Source organism: Castor canadensis, chromosome 2 (assembly GCF_047511655.1).
Source record: "Castor canadensis chromosome 2, mCasCan1.hap1v2, whole genome shotgun sequence".
Classification (NCBI taxonomy): Eukaryota; Metazoa; Chordata; class Mammalia; order Rodentia; family Castoridae; genus Castor; species Castor canadensis.
Genome location: NC_133387.1, coordinates 180,073,439 through 180,095,664, shown reverse-complemented (window position 1 = coordinate 180,095,664; position 22,226 = coordinate 180,073,439). Strand labels below are relative to the sequence as shown.

Genomic DNA, 22,226 nt, shown 5'->3' with positions numbered 1-22,226 from the left:
ACACTTACAATGACAGTATGGTAGAGGTATAATAATAGATACAGAGTCCAGAAAGATAGGCACATATTTACTGACAATTATTTTTGACAATGCTATTAAGGTAATTAAATGGAGAAAAGAAAGAACTTTTAATAAATGTGCTTTTATAGTGGTAATTAAATGGAGAAAAGAAAGAACTTTTAATAAATGTGCTTTTACATGCAAAAGAAAAAAGCAAGAAAGAAACTTACCTTACACTATACACAAAAATAAATTTATCTGTCATAAATCTAAAAAACAACAGACAAAAAAATATCAGAAAACACTGCAGCAGAACAGAGGGAGAGTGTGACCATAAAGTAGATAAAATTGAAAGGAACTATTAAGGGTGACCCCAAAGCTAGAAATGCAAGAACCCAGAAAAGAGATGTTAAGACAACAGAATGAGATGATACATAAGCTTGGGGGATTTAAGACTATAGTAAAGTTGAAAAATTCTTTGTAGAAATGAAGTAAAAATTTAAGGCACACAATGAAAAATGGACACTGCAGAAAACAGAGAACATAGGACATATTATAAAATAGTTTTAGAAAACATGAATTAAGGCAAATTAATTAAATACCACAAAATAATCTCAAGTTAAGCAGAAGGATGGAATTTTAGGAGATAAAAGTGAATTTTAATGAGTCAGAAAACAGGATAACAGAAAAACAAGCTTATATATATAAAATTAGCACTTTGAAAGAAATCAATATAACAGATTAATATAATTTAAGTTAATGAAAAAGGTAGACAATAAGAACATAAAAATGGAAAGAGTTAATCACATATGCAGAAAAATGAGATATTCTGAAAAGAACACTTTGTACAATTCTATACAAGTTTGACATCTCGGGTGAAAAGGAAATTATTTTAGAAAACTATGATTTACCAATAGCCACTCTAGAAGAAATAAAAACTGTAAATGTGTAAACTTTCTTTGAACAGACACACCTATAAAAAAGTACTACATCCTGGATATTTTATATGCAAATATTATCAAAAGTTGAAGGATATTTCAATGTTATTTAAACTATTCCAAAGAAGAATAAAAGAGGCATTTCTTGCAAATTAGCTTAGGAATCTCAATATTACCTTCCAAATTATTTTTCAAGCAATTGGACAAAAACTGTGTTGAAAAGTTATGAGTCAATCATACTTGTGAATATTGCTTCACAATTCCTAAGCAAAATAGTTTTCAGTGAGTAAGTTACATTATAGTTAATCCATAATATTAGTTTCTTTCAAGAAAACAAATAAGAAATAGAAAAGAGACAAGATATTTTAAAAGGTATTTCACCAAAGAAATTATCCATGTGGCAAAGACGTATGTGGAAAAAAGTTCAGCATTATTAGTCACTAGAAAAACACAAATTAAAACTTCAGTGACATATCTCACTCCCAAGGACAACACTACACTACTGTAGACACTGCCACCTTCACGCTACTACAGATGGTACTGAGACATCACTATATTAGAATGGCTAAAACAACAACAAAACACTGACCATACAAAGTACTGGTGAAGATATGGAAGAATTGCTATTCTCATACATCACCGTGAGTGTCAACCTGCCGAATGAGGCAAGGTGCTACACTGCTGGCTTTGAAGGTGGAAGAAGGGCCCATGAGCCAGACACTGCAAGGAAAGAAACTTTGAAAGCTGATAATGGCAGGAAAACAGATTGTCCCCTTGCTCCTTTGGGAGGAGTGCAACCCTGCCAACATCTCCATGTCAGTGCAGTGAAATTGATCTCTTCTAAACATGCAGAAGAGTAAGAAAACAGACACATGTTGTTTTAAGTAGCATGTTTGTAGTAAATTTTTACAGAGCCATAGGAGACCAATACACATTCATTTAAAGAAATCTCTATGCACGTGATCACTACTAAGCTAACCAACTAGAGATTTCAAAGAGCACACTTGATGGATATACTGTATCAATAAAATGAAGTAGGAAGAAGTGCAAAAAAAATTTGAAAAAAATCAAACACTTTCATAATGAAAACATTAAGCAATCTAAGACTAGAAGGGCACTCACTCAAAATAAGGGGTATAACAGAAAAGCTCCACTTGAAATACCACTTTTCACTGATCGGGCTGGCAGAAGTTCAAACATTTCACAATATAAAAGCACTGAATCGGAGGTGCTACTTCCGTTTCCGGTTGCCTCCAGCTGGAAGGTTGAATATTTGAGTATCCTGAGAGGTCAGGTTGGTGTCAGGCATGGCCCATGGACATGGACATGAGCATGGTCATAGTAAATTGGAACTTCCAGATTATAAACAGTGGAAAATAGAAGGGACTCCATTAGAAAATGTCCAGAAGAAGCTGGCTTTACGAGGGCTAAAGGATCCATGGGGCCACAATGAAGCTTGGAAATACATGGGTGGCTTTACAAACAACTTTTCCTTTATTGGTTTATTACTAAAAGGATTCAAATGGGGATTTGCTGTGTTTGTGGTAGCTGCAGGGGCTGAATATTACTTGGAGTCCCAACAAAAAGATAAGAAGCACCACTGAAGATAGTGCCTGAAAGTATGTTATAACTTCTTAACTCTGTCATAAAACAAGATTTCTTCATTTTTGCCTATATGTGTGTTTGTCCCTTAAAGAATACTAATATGGCTTAATAAAGAAAGAAAAACAAAAAAAAAAAAAATAAGGGGTATAGTGAAAAACCTAAACGACTAACATCATCATAATGGTAAAAGCACTGAAAATTTCTACTCTAAAACTAGAAATAAGACAAGAATGTCTGCTCTTGCCACTTAGACATTCTACCAAGGTTTATTAGACAAGAAACTAAAACAGAAGGCATGCAGAATATTAAAAAAAGCAAAAACAATTTTATTTGCAGATGATGTGATCTCAGACATAAAAAGAACTAAGAAGCTGAGCATGGTAGCACATGACTTATCTCAGCACTCAGAGACAGGCAGGAGTATTGCAAATTTGAAGCCAGCCTGGGTTACAAAGTGAGGTCAAGGCCAGCCTGAGCTACATAAAGCCCCCTGTCTCAAAAACTGATGGATTGAGGATGTAGCTAGTGTTTGTCTAGTATGCACAAGGCTCTGAGTTTGAACCCCAGCACTGTTTCCCAACCCCCAAAAATCCTAAGGAATCCACAAAAGATCTATTAGGCTTAATAAATTCAATGAAGTTATAGGGTATAGGATCAATATACAAAAATTAGTTATATTTCTAAATATTTATAAGTAAGAGTTGGAGAACGAAACTAAGAAAACAATTCCATTTGCAATAACATAAAAAGAACAATATGTTGTGAAAGTTTGCCATCAGAGACAGGTGTAGAAAGAAGAAGAAAAAAAAGAAAAAGAAGAAAAGAAAAAAAAAAGAACAATATGTTCACAAATTTAACAAAATAAGTCCAAGGATTCTATCCTGAAATCTACAAAACATTGTGGGAAGAAATTAAACAGCACTAAAGAAATGGAAAGCCACCCCATTTGTGGACAGTAGGACTTAATGTCATTGACATGGTAATGTTCCTCAAATTGGTATACTGAATCAAGGCAATCTCTATCAAAATTCTGCCTTGTTTTCTTTGTAAAAATTGACAAATGATCCAGATATTCCTATTGAAATTCAGGTGAACCACAAAAGCCACATGGGAGACTCATATTTCTTGATTTTATCTTTTTAAATTAATTTATTATTATTATTCAGAGCCTTATGTACCAAGTTTCCTATCACGGAGCTATATCCCCAGACTGACTCTTCCTGATTTTAAAACTTACTATTACAGCTGCAGTAATCAAAACAGTGTAGTACTAGCATAAAAATAAACATGGAGATGAATGGAACATAGTTGAGAAACAAACCCATACCATCTATAGTCAATTTATTTTTGACCAAATTGCCAAATAATTATATGGAAGAAAGAATAGATCTTTCAACAAATTGTGCTTGGACCCCTATGTCACACTACATAGAATATTAATCCAAATAAGTCAGACAGAAATGTAGTTAGAACTACAAAATCCTTAGGAAAAATACACATAAATGTTTATGACTGTGGATTAGGAAACTTTTTAAAGGTACATTACCTAAAGCACAAATAACCAAAGAGAAATAGATAAATTGGGCTTCATAAATCAAGAATTTTATGCATCAAAGGACACTATCCACAAAGTGAAAAGACAATACAGAGAATGAGTGAAAATATTTTAAAGTCATATATCTAGCAGAGGCTTAGAATCCAAAATATATTAAGTTTTGTGTTTGTTTGTTTTGGTGGCACTGGAGTTTGAACTGAGAGTCTCATGCTTGCTAGACAGGTGCTCTTACCACTTGAACCACTCAGCCAACCCCCCAAGATAATTAAGAACTCTTACAACTAAACAATAAAAAGACAAATACCCCAACTGAAAAATGACGAGCCTTTGGGTAGGTATTTTTCCAAAGACAGATAAGTGGTCCATAAAAATGTGAAAGGATGCTTAGCATCTTAGATATTAGGTAGATGCAAATCAAGCTACAATGAGATAGATATGGCTTTGTGCCCATTCAAATTGCTATGTCTGTTTAAAGGAAGATAACAAGTGTTGGTGAAGATGTAGAGAAATTACAAACTTCATTGCTATAGCTTACATGTTCCATGTCCCTCAAAGGCCTTGTATTGAAGGATGGTACCCAGGGTGGTGTTATTAAAAGGTGCTATGGATCTTTAATAGGTGAGGCCTAGGTCATTGGGGGTTTGTTCTCAAAGGGATTGTGGGGTACAAATCTCCCTCTCTTTCTCTCCTTGATTAATATGGATAACTCAAGATTTTCAGGTTAATAACTTGTTGCAAGACATGATAGAAGAGGGATCTGTCCAATTTGTAAAAGGAACAGAAAAAGATAAAATTCCTAGGAAGAAAAAATTGACATGGAAAGTCTAAGGTATATTAAGAAAACTTTGTAAAATTAACTAATGGAAGTAAAGTTCAATAATTGAAAATGCATACATATTTTAGAATGGGGAGCTCAATATCATAACAATGTCACTTTTCTAACCTAATGTATAAAATCAATGCAGTCATAGTAAAATTATCCACATTTTCAAAAGAGCTAGGCAAGATAATTTTCAAATTTGTATACAAATCAACAGCACTATTTAGAGAATTTCTGAAGAAAAGCAAGAAAGAGAAGGCATCCACTTGATTTCAAATCTTCACTAATGGACAGAGGATGACGCTTGTGTGTGACGAGACCAATATGCTCAAGGAAAAACACACAGTCATCTCAGGAATAGAATCAAATATACATAACAAAAGTGATACCTCAAACCAAAGGAGAAAAGATTGGATATCCAATAAAAGTTTTTGGAACAATTAGATCTACATGGCGTACCTCAAACCAGGATAAATTCCAAATGGATCAAAACTTAATTATGAAACATGAAACCATAAAAATACTGAAAGAAAATATGAAAGGATTCCAATATAAGCTTGGAGAGGAAAATGTCTATCTAAATATAACTCAAAATTAAAATTTTAAAAATTATAGTTATAATATAACTGTTAAATTGAATTGAAATACAACAAATATCAGGAAAAGGAGCATATCTCCCTAAAATAAACAGCACTCTTAAATTTTTATAAAACTTAACATGAAAATAAGCAAAGAATATAAAAACAAACCCAAGTACTTTTACATTTGTGAAACTACTCAAAAGCGAAATCCAATTTAAAAACTACACTGAGATTATTTTTCACCTATCAGATTGTCCAAAATCTCAAAGTATGACACTATTTGCTAGTGATTCTTTTTCTAAAGAGTCACTTTTATACATTGCTGGTAGAAATATAAATTGTTACACTCCTGAAGAAAGGCAATTTGTTAATATGTATTAAAATTACAAATGCATACACCCTTTGATCCAGCTATTCCATTTCTAGAAATATAACCTGGAGTTATATCAGAATACATGCAAAATGATATTGCAGTATTGTTAACAATAGCAAAAGACTGGAAGCAGCCCAAACCTTCCATCAATAGGGGAATGAGTTTTCATTTGGCGCTTTTATAACTTCACAGTGGTAAATTAAAGAAATGAGCCCCTGTTTGTGAGCCCAGAGCAGAGCTGGCTATGCCACTATTTCATTGCTCCATCCCCTGGACCTCCCACAGTTGGAGTCTTCCCAAGTGGGAGATGACCTCAGGCCAGCGTTAGGGCATCAATGTTATGATTGGGATGGACAGAAGAGGGAGCAATGGGAAAGAAGTCTACCCTTGCTGATTACTGAGTCAGAACTTCTCTTTGCTGGGGTAACATGGAAAAGAGTGGAAGTTGTTGTTTTGATCTCACTCATTCTAAAAATTAGGACTGCATATAATTATTGCTGACTAAGATTTCACTTGCCTTTTGTTGCATAGTATTCCCTTTAGCTAAAACTCTACCATCCAGATAGTATTTTTCTCAAATACCAATGTTTAAAGGTACTCTGCAAGACCCTACAGACAACAATAATACTCCTCCACTGACAGCTAGCTATGTAACCTCAGATGAAACATTTATAAGTTACAGTGTCCTGAATAAGATTGTGTAAATGGATGCTATAAAATGATGAAGTCAGATGTTCTCCATTTCTGCCTTTACCTCTACTTCCTTGAAAAAAAAAAAAGACACCTAATTTTGGTAAAATTTGTTGTTATTGCTGGTTTATTGTTGTTCTGTTTGCCTGATTTAATTTTTTTTGGTAAAAGAGACACAGATTCTTGAAAAGCCATTCTGAGAATAGGAATGAAATCTTGCTGGGCAATAGATAGCAAGAACCTTGTGGAATGGTACTGGTTCCCATAGCATTCACTTTGTTTAAAATGGCTCACTGTAAGTGGGTCAATCTGTGTTACTTGCACCATTTGAAACTCTGAAGATACACTTTGGTGTATCCAGTGTTTGGGGACCTTTTGGGAACACACTATATTTATACTCTATTAAACTAGGTCAGCTCCTTTGTTGGGACAATCCCAGTGGGAGCTCTACATTTCACCTAAAGATAGCAAGAAGAGTTTTGGTATTTTACTGGTTTGTCTATCCCAACTCATTCTGACAAAATCGAATCTAGTAATGTCCTATGTTCCAGTGAATAAGCAGTGACTTATGCATTTAGAAATATCTTCTCAATGCTAGAAGAACTCACTCTAGCCGTGGGAAATATGAATTCGTGCTGTCAGGGAGACTGATCTCCAAAAAGGGTGGTGAGGCACGTGCGTACATAACTCTGAGTGAGCAGAAAAGACAGCTGAGGTCTAAGCTGTTGACATGAAAGCTCTTTATCCACAAAAAAGTGTCCCACAGACAGGTGGAATTTGAGACTTATAATACCGAGTGAGCTCAGGACACTAGACAGAACCCTTTTAGTTTTCAGCAGATAAGGCTCTCTTTCCAAAAAAGATGAGACTGGCTTCACACATTTGTTTTTCCCATAAGACAAATAAGTGAAGGTAGGCATGGTGGTACCTGTCTACAATCCCAGCTACCGAGCAGGATAGTGAGATCTTGACTCTTAAAAAATAATTTAATCAAACACATGAACAAACAAGATGTGATTTCTGGTATTTTTTAAAATCTCATTTAAGTTTAAAAACTATTGTATAATGTTTATAGAAGTCAAAAGATGTGTTAATGATGAGAACAACATCAAAACTCTAGTGGTTAATCAACATTTGCACATAGTAAGCTGCAGATGAAAGTGACAGTCCACTGCTTTTTGTGACATTTAGTCTCATTCACTCAGGAAATATAATCTTAAGTTCTTGTCTGTATTCTAATTAGGACTCTAACAGCCTGGTATGCATTAAAAGAAGATGAAGTGTCTAAAAATCAGGTTATGTGAAGAATACCAATTCGAATGAGTCATTCACCTTTGAAAAGAGGAGGCTTACAACTAATGATAGCCACCTTCAAATAATTGTGGTATTTGAATTGTGTATGAATTGGCTTTTCATCACTGTGACAAAATATCTGAGGAAAACAACTTGAAGAAAGGAAGGTTGATTTTGGCTCATTTCAGAGGTTTTAGTCCATAGTCACTTGGCTCTGTTGCTTCTGGTCCTGTGGTAAGGTAGTACATTATGGTAGCCAGGTATGGTGGAGGAAAACTGCTTACCTTATGCGCAGTTAGGAGAGAGACAGAGAGGGAGGGAAAGACAGAGAGAGAAGAGAGAGAGAGAGAGAGAGAGAGAGAGAGAGAGAGAGAGAGAGAGAGAGAGAGAGAGAGAGAGAGAGAAGAGGAGAGGGGAGAGAAATAAGAAATGCAAGGGGGAATTGGATACCAGCTATACTCTTCCAGTTCCTACCCCTAGAGACCTACTTCCTTGAAATAAGACTTACCTCCACTGTTTCCCACAGTTTCCACACCTCCCAATAGTCCACTTAGCTATGAATACTTCAATGGATTAATCCACTGATGAGGTCAGATCCCTTATATTCTAATCACCTCTGAACACGACTGCATTGGGAACCAAGCCTTGAACACATGAGCCTTTGAGGGGTTGGAATGTCATAACATTTTTTTATTATTATTCCAGAGACCAAAAACAGAGAAGTCATAGGTGAAAGTTCCGAGGTAACAATTTTCAGCTTATTATCTAGAATGACTTGTTGATAATTACAGCTGTCTGAGAATAGGTTAGGGTGGTTTGTAAGCAACCTACATGGAAATTGCCTGGCATTTGATTAGAGATGCTTCAGATGTTACACAAACTTTAAGGTACATTGAAACCCTTGGAGTCCTGTAAAGTGCTGCTTTCTGGTCACCAGACTCACTTGAGTATCAGAGATATAAAGAATTTTCCTTCATTTTATAGGAAGTTTGGGATTAGAGAAATTTTAAATTCCCTTCCATCTTGACAAGTCTATTATTCTATTATTTATTTGAGTCCTAGTGCAAGGTGTTCACCAGATGCTATGGGGATAATTGAAAGTCACAGTACCTGAGATAATGTGGTAAATTTCAGAAATAGGAGAATGGAGAAAGCATTTGGAGAATATTAACTTGATTAAAGAAATGTTCCTGGTAGAGGAAGTGCTGTCAAAATAGTTTTAAGGCAGTCAGAATTTCCATTGTGAACATCAAATTAAGAACTTCACACAGCATCCTGGGGGTAAAAGTATATCAGGCCAGATTTGCCTTTGTCTGAAGTAATATACCCTCAGGACATTGGCTTAAACATATAAAAGCTTATTTTTCTATGTAAATAAAAAGGTCCAAAATTAGGTAGCCCAGGTAGTATGACAGTTCAACAAAGTCAGAGGAACTTAGTCTCCTATCTTTCAGTTTAGTCATTTCCAGAGCTGACATCCAACTCTCAAGACTCCTAGAATTTAAGACAGCTCCTGGAGATCCAACAATCTGATCACATTCCAGCATTGGGAAGGAGGAAGAGAATGAAGCAATTTCTCCTTTCTTTTGAAGCAAGCAACTTAAAAGACAACTGCTACTTATATCTCATTGGCTAGAGGTTCATCACATGACTGAATATAACTACAATGAAACTTGAGATAGGCAGTTTTCTCAGCTAATCCCATAGCCCATGGGTCTTTCTCTAAGTATAATTAGTAGATTAAGTGATACTGGGAATCATCTAGAAGTCTCTGTTTTTAATAGTGACTCAAGTAGTTTTGAGTTGGAAGGAAATCATGTGGAGAACTATTTTTGAAATATAAATGTGGAGGTAGTCCAAAGAATAAAATTGAAAAGTAGAAAGACCTTGTAGTCAAGCTGAAGAGTTTCTAGATGTAAAAGGAATTCTGGATATGTTGGTTTAGACAAGATTAGTAGCAAATTTAGTGAAAAAAGAGAAGTTGATAGGGCTGTCATTACAAAGCTATGATTGACAGGCCCTAGGCAGAAAAGGAGGAGGAGGATCATTGACTGCATGTAAGGTCTATTAGCTTCTTGAGAAAGATAAGCTATGGTTCAGATATATTGGGTTTTATGTGATGATGGCGCATACAAGAGATGTGGAAATATCTAAAGATTTTAGGTTTAAGACCATAGGGCTATAGTTCATTAAAAACTGAGTTTTGAAGGGATGTTTTTTGAGGTCATTCATATACTCTACACTTCCACTTGGAGGTCAACTAATTATCTTACATCTCATGTTTCCAAAACAGAACTTTCACCTGCATCCACTCCATTGTAACTGTTGAGAATTCAGAGAATGCTGGTGTTTTTAATATTCACCAGGACAAGACATCAGTGCACCAGGCAAATTATCTGCTGAAAATGGGTTAGGATAATATTGGAAAGCCCAATATAATTATTTGATGTTATCATGTCTTTGAGAATATTCCCCCTCTGAATTTTGAATTATTCCTGTAATTCAGTGTTGGATGTTTTTTAAATTAAATTTAGCCATGTGCTTAAAAGGAATGATAACTCACAAAACCAAGGTATCCCTATTTAGTTTTTTTCCAGAGCATCTTCTCATAGGTAGAACCAATTTTCCATATATCAATTCTATATGCATCTGTTAACTGAATTGCAAACAAAGTTTCTTACCTTTTCTCTGGGCTAAAAATCTGATTTTCCCTTGATAATATATTCCTAATGCCAGAGGTCAAGGCTTTTATTAACCCATTATGAAACTGCCTTCAAGTGTTTAATGAAAGATCCCTAGAGCATAGCTTTGACCTTAGCCCGAGCTGCATTTTCTTTAATTGGATTGGATTTTCCCTCTCTTCCTTTGTTCCTTTAGGCTCCAATCAGAGAAGAAAGCCAATTGAGCTCCTGGGATATATTAATTACAGTTTGCTTTGCCCAACCGTGTCTTAGTTTTCCATTATGTTCATGTCATCTTTTTATTGTTCTCTACCACAAAACATCTTGTTGACTGACTCTTTGGGAGTTTCCTATTTGCATGTAGTGAGGAGAGAACAACTTAACCCAACTGCTTGGGGGAAGTCCTATGATGTCAAGCTATGAGGCAAAGGGTTCCCTTTTTATATTTATCATGCTGGAACACCTGGGTAAATGGTAGATCATTCTCCTTGGGAACCCTGGCCTTTTGTGGAGCTACAGAAATCTGCTACCAAATAAGACATCTAGAAGTTTTCAAAATATCCAAATAGAAAAGAGCTTTCTGAATAATGTTGATTTCATACCTGATGTTCCTAATTATTGTTTATCATAAGGATGGTGAGTGCTATATTCATTTCATGGAAGAAAAGCAGGATGCTGAGAAGCTTAGTGACTTATTCAAGGCCATACAGCTATCCTGCAGCAAAGCCAAAACAGGTCTGAAATTCTTCCTGTTGCTCTATTTTCTTTTTGCTCTGACAAAACCATCAGGCAGTGTTCACTGACCCATGAAGGATAAGTAAAATACACACTGCTCTAAGCCATGGTGGTCAAGGTGTTGGACCCACAGAACTAAACTGTGTGTCTGAATCTATACTTCTTTCTCTCACCCTTACCAACACCATTCTTCCTTATTTAATACACTTGTAGTCTAAGCTAAGGCTTTGCCAAACTATTCTCCAGTTCTCAGAATGCCAAGTCATTTACATATGGCTACAGCTTTGCTCATACTCTTCCTTTCCCTGGATCGTTCCTCACCCTGCATCGTTGATTTTTCTCTGGAGTCCTTTTTGCTTTAGGCTGTGCTTTAAAGATTGTTACTCCTTCCTTAAATTACTCATAGCATAACGTTTAGTCATGTAGTTATGTTAGTGAGATAATGGATCAAAGAGTGAGCACAGTGTCCAGGACATTGTGTGTTCAGTAAGTGTTCATCATAATGATGATAATGATGGTGATAGCAATGCTTTCTCTTCTAAAATAAAGGAAATTGTACTTAGCAAAATCTGCCATGTGGTAAGACATCAATAGATATTTGTATTCATTTATGGGTTACTAAACAGGTGTTATACAGATAATAATAAAGGCAGCATTTATATTAGTTTATTACAGGAAGTGGTAAAGTAGATATAAATAATTGTAGCAATGGCCATTTTTAAATAATTTTAAACCCATAATAGGTATGTGATTGAAACAAACTTAGAGAACATCTAGTCTAGTGGCTCTCAAACTATGTGCCACCAACCAGCGTATAACTTGAAACTTGTCAGGACACAAACTCCAGCCTCACTCAGTATTTACTGCATCAAAGTATCTGGGAATGGGATTCAGAAATTTGTGTTTTATAAGCCCTCTAGGCAATTGCAGCGAAGTGTGAAAATGACTAAGAAAGTCCAATCGTCATTTAATTTTACAGATGTGAGAACTAAGGCATAGAGGTTAAATGACTCTGCCATGGTCACATAGCTTGTCAAGGACAGAAGTAGGATCAGAATTCTCATGATTACATGACCTTTACATTTCTCCCTGTTGCTTATTAAAATTCTTTATTCAGTTTAATCATATTAAATGTTGGCTATACCCAGCCCTGCATGCTGGAGTAGCAAAAAGCTTTATCAGCAGGACACCAGAATATGTATAGATGTTCCTCAGCTTACAATGATATTGTATCCTGATAAACCAATTGTATGTTGGAAATACCATAAGTCAAAAATGTATTTAATACACATAAGCTACTGAGCATTGCCGCTTAGCATTGAAGTGCACTAGAGAATATTGGTGTTTATTTCTTGAAGTTGAAAAGTCGTAAGTTGAACCGTTGTAAGTTGGAAGCTATCTGTATTTTCACTCACCCTATTACTCTCTGTATAGCTACCTATGGCAATGCTTCAAGACAAAACCTGCTGGGATGAGTGCAGTCAGCTGACAACCTCAGATGTGGCCTCTTTGGGATCTGCCTCAATGTGAGAGCCAAGAACATGGGGTCCCAGCCAAAGACTGAGCATGGCAGGCAGACCAGGGCCTGGTCACTTCTGCTCAGTGTAAGACTCCTCCAGCTGTGTCTTTCCTCTGGAGCTCCTGTTGGATTGACCATGATTCTCAGAGCTGCTCCAGCCTGAATGTGCCTCTTCTTTTCACAGTGTCAGACCTATACCATAGCACAAAGGCTGTGTCTGCCCACCTTTGATTCCTCCCTGTATCTTCATGGGGATTGCCCCCCATTAATCTCTTCTACTTCTAACTGAAGCATGGTCTATGTCTCTGGGATGACGTGAATGACATACCAACTCTCCAGGAGGTTGTTTTCATGTGAGTAACATGAGGTCTCATGAGTCCATTACTAATCAAAACTGAGAAATCACAAATCATTGCTCTATTATTGCTACTAGAAAAATTATAAATATCTCAAGGTTACTATGATTGCAGAAGACATTGGTATAAATGTGTGTGGCCGAGACATCTATTGCTTATGGAATATCCAAGTGGTCACTCAGACTTCCAGCACAGGAGGGGCCATGTGACAAATTTGAGCCAATTCACTATGAGCAGATATGATGTATTTTAATTTACCCACAAACGCAGAAGAAGTGTCTTTAAGGAAGTCACAGACTGTGTTACAGATTATGGAATCTTAATGAGCCTGTGATTTGTGACCTAATGAGGAACCCAGACCCAAGCTTATCCAAATTGAGTATGTCACATGACAAGAAATGAAGCATTAGTGTGTCAAGCACTGAGATTTCAGGATGAATTTGTTACCACCACTTAAGCTATCCTATTCTTCCTAAAACAATATGTTTTATAAAACATGTAGCACCATCCAAGTCTAAGATATTTTCATTTTAACTATTAACTTTCTTGGCAGTCTTCTTGATTGTGCTTGGGAGAAAACATATCTCTAAAGAGTAAAGATGGGGGTATAATTAATTCAAAGACAGAAGAAAAATAGAACTTTATATAGAAATAAAATTCTCAAACTTAACATAGGAGAAATCAGTCATTTAAGGAGAATCTGATTTGAAAATTCTCACTTGAAAAAAATCGTAGACTTTTACTTGAAGAAAATGCAAAGTGGAGAAGAAGTCTAATAGCCGGGTGATTTGTAGTGGAAGATAATTTTCCCACATTAGTTTTCTCTAGGGTGAAATAATCAGTATCAATTCAAATTCCTTATTTTTTTATTGCCATAAAATCAGAATAGGACATTTCTACAATGGTGCTACTTGCTAAGTTTTGTATATACACTGGGGGTGGCTCGGTATGCAGATATAGAGAAGACCAGCTTGTGTTGACCCTTTCAACTGTTGGCTTACTGGTTAGCTGGTGACTCCATTCTTCCAGTCCTTAGAACTCAACCAACCTGTAGGATAGACTGGTAAATGGCCAGTCAGACAGAACAGTGTTGCTGTCAGACAAATAGCAAGGAGCAGAATTGGTCCAAGGGTTGCCTTCCTAGGGATAAGAGTTCAGCAAAATACATCTTGGAGAGAGCCAATATCTTAGATTTGATTGTAGGATAGGAAATACTTCATTGTCTTTTTGGATGAATACAGAATCAAAATTTGTTGAATGAAGACCTTCTTGGTGACCCACCTGGTAAAACATTTTTATAGATGTTATGTTTTAACTGTTCTTGGATACTCCTAACATTGGAGTAACACTGGATCACTCATTTGTGCTGTGCCATAAGTTAAGGAGTATTAGTTACAGTGTTCTTATGGAAAAAGTGAAGAAAGGATGGGTTCAAGATCTCTGAAAGGAAATAGCACTAAATAAAGAACTATTCGATCAAAATAGAGTTTTAAGCACAAATTTCACACAGTAAAATGTTAGTAGTATGAATTTGTTTTAATTCCATAATTTTTAAGTTATGAATCTATCCTCCGTCTAGTTTCTTTTAAAGCAGGTCCACATAAAATGTGTGGTACCTTGTCTGGATACAGATCCCTCATAATTTTTTATCTTAGACACGATTTCTCCTTCATCCCTTCTTCCCTCCCTAACCTCAATTTGTCACTTCCTTCCTTTCTGCAATTTGTCACTTCTTTCCTTTTTTCAAGATTGATTAACCTGCAAAGTTGCCTATTAATATGTTCTTTCTTAGCCACTAGATCATTTGGTCAACCTACAAAATTAAAAAAAAAAAAGACACAGTTTATTATGATAGAGACAAAAAAAATAAAAATAAACAAAAATAAAGCTTGATGATTTGTTGTTGTGTGTTTTCATTTGGTACTGCTGATATTTTGCCTTAAAAGTTAGAAACCTAACTTATAACTCTTCCAGTAACATTTTGGGCAATTGGACATTCAAATGCAGATGTAACCAAAATTTATTATGTACTTTCTGCACATGGGCCACGCAATGGTCCATATGCTTTCATGTTTATCATTTCATTTCATTGTTATAAAAATTCAAAGAGGCCGGATGCCAGAGGCTCAGGCCTGTAATCCTAGTGACTCAGGAAACAGAGAACAGGAGGATTGCGGTTTGAAGCCAACCCAGGCAAATAGTTCCATGAGACCCTATCTCGAAGAACCCTTCACAAAAATAAGACTGGTGGAGTGGCTCAAGGTGAAGGTCCAGAGTTCGAACCCCAGTATTGCAAAAAATAAATAAATAAATAAAGTTCAAAGAGGTTAGAATGATGGAATGTTCTAGTTTCCTGGGATGGCACCAGCCCATCCCAACCTATTAGCACCTCTTTTCATTCTCAAAATGGCCATAATTTGGAAAATGAATGCCATAGCATTCTACATAGGATAGCCTTTGCTATAACATTCTGCTCGTAGGCCCTCCTGTGTCTTTGTTTCCTTCATGATAGTATGGAGGCTCCTCAAAGAACTAAAAATAGAACTACCATATGATCCAGTAATACCACTCCTAGGCATATATCTGAAGGAGCTTAAGTCAGGATACAATAAAGACATTTGCACACTCATGTTTATTGCAGCACTATTCACAATAGCCAAGGTACAGAAATAGCCCAGATGCTTTATACCTGATGAATGAGTGAAGAAAATGTGATATATACATGTAATGGAATGTTTTTCAGCCACAAAGAAGAAAAACTTTGTCAATCATGGGTAAATGTATGGAACTGGAGAACATCATGTTAAGTGAAGTAAGCCATGCCCAGGAAGACAAAGGTTGCATGTTTTCTCTCATATGTGGAAGCTAAGTCAAAATACAAGCATTATCATATGTATATTATATATATATATCATATTTTCAAAAGTTGGACTGTTAGAGGAAAGTAAGAGAGGAAGAAAAGAAGAAAAGAATGATTAAGGGTGAGTAATATTGAAATAATCACATCTGTATAAGAACAAGATGCAACAAAATACACTGGAAACTGTTGAACAATACAGGGTAGGGGGTAAGGACAAGGAAGAACAAACAGAGAGGTTAGAATGATTAAAGTACACTATATTTACAGGTAAGATGCCAAGGCGAAACCCCATTGAACAATGAACCCACACTGAAGCAATGAAAGACAGGAATGTAAAACAGGTCACGTTTAAGGGGAGGGTAACGCAAAAAGGGGAGAGTAAATAAAGAGGGTAAAAGAAGATGAACATGGTTGAGGTACTTTCTCCATGTGTGAATGTGGAACGTTGAAATTGTTGAAGTTATTTTTAAGAAAAGAAGTGGGGGAAGAGGGAGAATAATGGAGGAGATGAACCAAACTGGGGTACAGTATATCTGTGGATATGTCACAATGAAATCTCTGTGTAACTATCATATACTAATAAAAATGTTTTAAAATGTTATGCTTGAGTAAACATTAAAAATACTTTCTACATCTAATAGCTATGATTTCTTGCACACTTGCATATTTTTTGCATCAAAGATTTCTATTTGCCTTAAGTCTTTTAGGACAAGGATTCTGTCCAAGCAATCTGCCAACAGATTGAAAAGGAGAAAGAGAATTCACCACTTTGGCAGAAGAAATAAGAATTTCTAGAGGAAAGACAATAACAAAAAAATTCCTTAGTGAATTCAGATGTATTAATGATGCAAAGCTGGCTGTTAAGTTATCAAAAGTTTATGAAAGATATGCAAAGCAGAGACAGTATTCCACAGGCCATAAGGCAATATGTACCTAAAATAATTTGTTGATATCTCTCTAGTGTTAATAGAAAGAACTACAATGCATTTCAATTTTGAATCATTGCAACAATTAAGAATTATGAACTGTTTCAGTTGTAGAATATTCCTCTACTGTTGTGTGTATGTGTATATATACACACACACATATTTGCAAATGCTATTCTGGATTGTAGTTTCCACTTTACCCACAGGTTACTTCCTGAGAAGAATGTTATGGTGGAAAACTATGGGCTTTGGAGTAAAATGATTCAGAATTAATCTTGGCTCTGCCAGTGACTAAAATTTGTGCTCTTAATCTTTCTTCAAGACTAGTTTCCTCATTCATAAAATAGAAATAATGACCTGAATTTAGAGGAGAGGTTTTAAAATTCAATGAGTAGTGTTGGCGCATGGTAGACCTTGAGCAAATATTAATTCACTCCTTCCTTCAAGCTTCTCCCAACAAAGCACCTATAAGAAATGCATCAGATACACATTGCAGCCTAAATGTTATCAACACAAGCCTAAATCTCTCATGTTTGGGTGACTGCACCAATACCAGCAGGAGGGGTCTTTAATCAGAGAATGGCTTTATGATTAGCAGGCAGTGGTGGCTTGATTTTCAGTTCTACCATACATTGATGTTCGTAAGGAAAGAGGCTTTGTCTTCTATAAGGATGTCTGTAAGTCTGTTTATCCTTAAGGTCAAAGATAAGGTTCTCTTTTCAGAGGATGCTAAATAATGACAATCTGTCATCAGTTTTTCAAGCTTAAAATTTTCCTCCAAATGGAGTTCGCTTGCCTTTCAAGATAAGAGAAAGTTGCGATTGGATCTTACCTGTGGTATCAGGTTCTGTTCTGGATTCCGTATTTTAAAAGTCTCACATATGGAGTTTTAGGATTAGTAAGCCTGAAATGAGAGCAAGAAGAATGTTTTAAAGGGTTTTAGAAATGGAATCACTTTTTTTTTTTTTGTTTAGTCTGGAAATGACCAGTTCTGGCCTCAAATGAAGAGAATATTCTTCTCTTCTGGAAACACAATACAGAGAAAATGGAGAGGCATGTGAGGGAGAAACAGGCAGACACAGAGACATCAAAATGCAGAAGCACTTAGAGAGAATGAGCCATTGCTAAAATGAAAGGCAGTTGGTACCAGACACATCATAGCACATGTCAGAAAGGGCTTTTCCCTACAACTACTACCAACAGCATCTTGGTATTGCAAGCAAGTGTCAAACAGTTGTATCATACAGGCTGATAAAAACAATAATATATGAGAAATATAAGTAATGGTGGCTCCAATTGGTGTTTTGGTTTGAAAATGGCCTTAGCCTTCCCAGGATCTCTCTTATCTTCCAAAGCTACCATAAATAAAAATAATAATCTTTGATAGTGACAATAGATAACCTCTTACTCTTAAGTGATGTGTGAGTAAAAGTGCCTCTAGAAAACCTCACTATGCTAACTTATTTGTGATACACAGTGTAGATAAAAATATTACCATCTATGCAGATAGAGTTTTAAGGCAAGTCCTCTAGTCTCTCTTTCTAACATGGTCATTCCCCTCCCACCCAATCCCCACAGCAGACACTGTGAAACAGTCACTCAATCTCAGATTAATTTCCCTAACCTTCCATAGCAATCCCATGGCTTTGCACTGATATTCAATTGGGGGGAATTTGAAATTCACAAAAATGTCTATTACTTATTAATAAATATTTACTGAGTACTGACGAGGTAACTGACATTGAGCTTGGCATTGATTACCACTATTGTATGACGTTAGAAATGTTCATTATCCAATTTATGGCAAATTACATAAGATTTTATTCTATTGTACATTAAGTCCTACTTATGTTAGTTTTCTAAAGCCCCAATTTTTCCCAAATTTATACGTAAGTCCCACTTATTTTAGTTTTCTAAAGCCCCAATTTTTTCAAAACATCTCAATTTTTTAATTGAAAAAGTGTCAATGATACTCATATTCTTTTAGTCATTCTAGTATGGATTTTGATGCTAAATTGGGTAAGTTTCAAAAATAATAACTCTTCCAAAATGTTGATCTTTGGGTACCTCAAACATATAGAGAGTCAACAACTAGGCAGTAAACTGTATCAAGATAATATTCTATGATGAAAGACAGCAAGAACTGGGGACATTAAGCCCAGAGAAGCAAATGCTTCTTGGTTATTTTGGAAGACAGTGGGTGAGTTGAAGGATAGAATAGGGTTTTGGTAGGGAAGGTGTAGAACAATTCTAAACATCAGATTTAGGCAGAGGTTATAAATCCATCCAATTCTGCAAGGTTCTGATTCTATAGGAATAAAAGGAAGATGAAGAACAAGGCAAATAGCAAGTTCTCTTGAGCACAGAACATAGAAGAATATAAAGTTTAAAGAAAAAAATCCATGCAACTGTAGAAGGATCTTCTGTAGATGAGAAAATCACATAAGATGAGAAGATGAGTGGCCCTAATGAACAATTCCAATATGTTGGGATTGGAAGCCCAGTCCCTGACACAGCATATAGTGCAAAGGCAATTTAATACTAAGCCAGATACATAAAGTGGTCTGAATAATATAAAATCTGAGCACATTAATATCTCTGTCGACCTAACCAAGAATGTTATGGCCTATGTGTCGGTAGGAATGACAGAAGCTATCACTGAAAGGAGATTAGAATCTTTTTGAAATATCAACAGAAGCATTGCAGTTGGTAACAATCCCCATCAAAAATAGATGGTACAGATGTTTCACAGTCAACATAGTAGGGATAATGGCGTACAGAATTATAGGTTAGATTATTTGGCTCTATATCGATTTTTTATTTAGAAAAAAAAACCGGAGAAAATCTTAAAAGAAGCTGGGAGTAGGATGAGGAGGAATTCACTTTACCTATAGAGAAACCAAGATAAGAATTACATTGGATTTCTCTTCACAACTATGTAAGCAAGAACAGGAGTAAATAAAATATATAAACAGTTAGAAAGAAAACAAAAAACCAACAAACTATAATTCCGTATCCAGTACAAAACTATTCATCAAAAGTAGAATGAAAGACTTTCTCAAACAGAGAATTGAGGGAATTTGTTGCCAATAAATCTGCCTTGTATGAAATGTTAAAAGAAGTACTTTTGAGAGAAGAAAAATAATAGAGGTCAGAAACTCAAAGCTACACAAATAAGGAAGAGCATTAGAGAAGGAATAAATGAAGATTAAATACAAAAATATAATCTTTTTCTTTTTCTTAATTGATCTAACAGATAAAAGTTTGTTCAAAATAATCAGAGTGATAGCATGTTCAGAGATTACAGTTTATAGATAGGTTAAAATTACAGCAATGTTTTCATTGAATTATAAACTATAATAAGGTACTTCCACTACCTGTGAAGTAGAATAATTTTATTTAAAAATGTATGTGGATTAGTCATGAATTTATATTACAAACTCTGAGACAACCTCTAAAACACAAACAAAAATATCCCACTAAAATTTTCCAAAATTAGCAAGCACGAGGCTCTTGTGCATATCAGTGAGTAAGGATGACTCTGTTATGACGCTAGAATTCATCAAATGAGAAAAGAACATGACCAGAAAGAGGGGAAAGTGTGAATTACTGGGGACATTCTTTAGTCACTGAAAAGTGGCCCAGGCCAAGCTTGACTGGAGATGACAAAGATGATACAGCCCATGAGAGAAATACCAGACAAGCTGGGAACATTCCAATATTGAATGCACCATTTTCTATTTTCTGTATGCAGTCTGGGCAGCTGTAAGCCTCCTGGAGAGACTGGGTCCAATATGGCATTTGAATGGTAGGATAGCACCTGCTGAAGGAAATTGATGGATGAATCTAAGGGCAGTTTTGGTCCCTCAAACCACAACATGGTGGGAGAGAAGCAGCTAGGTATTCATGGCTCCCCAAAGAAGCCTCTCTGTTGGGATGTGGAGGACAAAGATGCAAGGAATTTTTGACTGGAGCCCATCAATGGCAGTGATAAGCAACAAATGCAACCTCATGGCTTTTGCTATTTTTCTTTCTGCTAAAAACTTTTTTCTTTCCTTGTAACTCCAGAATGTGCCCTTACTCTACTTTGTCATCTCTTCCTGTAACTCCTTTTAGAATTCAGCTAGCATTGCTAACAGCTTAGTGTTATGATTTGGATCTTAAATGTGCTCCAGAAGTCATGTGTTGAATAGCCTGTGGGGCTATTGGGAGGTGGTGGACGTTTTAGGAGGTTGGAACTTAGTGGAAGGAAGTAGGGCAATTGGTAGTATGACTTTGAAGGGGATCTTGAGACCCTAACCCCTTGTTTTCTTTCATTTTGCCTACTGGATGCCATGGGGTTAACAGCTTTGCTCTACCATCCACTCCCCACTATGATACTCTACATCACCACAGCCTTCAAAACAGTCAGCCATAGACAGGAACCTCTGAAACTATGAGACTAATAAATCTCTCCTCCCTTTGAGTTATCTCAGGTATTTTGTCACAGAGATGGAGAGCTACCTAGCACACCTAGTTATCTTTCCAAATCCCAAAGCTATTTGTAGAACTGATAGGATTTTATCAGCTTAGCTTATTCCTAAATAGAAATGTGGAGATTTCACAGGCCACTGGCTAACCTATGGATAGGCTACCCTAATGTCAATTGTTTACCTGTGGCAGATTTGATGAAGCTAGGAGCAGGACCACTTGTCTGAGAGTTTTCAAGCCCGGGGGTGTTTCCTTAGTCTTTTGGGAAGAGCTGCATGCAAAGTGGTTTCCTGGAGAAAAGGTTGTGGGTGTAGCAGGAACAATACTTGACTTTGATTTGTCTGATTATAGGTCCGTTGAACAACAGGTAGATATCAGGTTGCCTCTGTAGAGTAGCAGATGCACATCAGTTTTGCAGTAGATAGACATCAAAACAAAACTATCTCATAATCAGTAATTTATGATAAGAAAAAATTATATGTATAAAAATAATAATATAATAAAGGTTAAAAGTGATAGTGCTAATATTCTTTCTCGTCTTCAATGTCATTCCTTGGATACATGATGTCAATATGAACAATAAGAGCTAATATTTGCTTACTGTCTAACATATGTTAGGCAATTTCTTAGGTGCAATTAATTAATAGACTTAGGGTACTAGTATTTAAGGTGGATACTGATATTTCACATCACTAATGAGGAAATTGGAAGTTTAAAAGTTTAGTGATTCATACACATTATTGTTCTACTCATTGGAAGCAACATTTTCACATAGCATCTTCCTTATAAAATATCTTTGGTTATATGTGGGAACAAGTTCACTT

At 35.9% G+C, this 22,226-nt stretch overlaps 1 long non-coding RNA gene and 1 pseudogene across 2 annotated transcripts in view; one reads left to right on the top strand and one right to left on the bottom strand.

Annotated features, from left to right (window-relative positions):
* Positions 1 to 21,783, bottom strand: part of LOC141420886 (uncharacterized) — a 133,959-nt gene extending 112,176 nt beyond the window's left edge. For both annotated transcript variants that reach the window (XR_012445590.1, XR_012445591.1), the window contains exons 1-2: positions 21,586 to 21,783; positions 17,765 to 17,836 (exon numbers count right to left, since the gene is read on the bottom strand). This is a non-coding gene — a long non-coding RNA (uncharacterized lncRNA). The remainder of the gene's footprint in view (positions 1 to 17,764; positions 17,837 to 21,585) is intronic.
* LOC141420885 (NADH dehydrogenase [ubiquinone] 1 beta subcomplex subunit 3 pseudogene) lies at positions 2,155 to 2,602 on the top strand (annotated as a pseudogene).
* Positions 21,784 to 22,226: the final 443 nt, after the last annotated feature.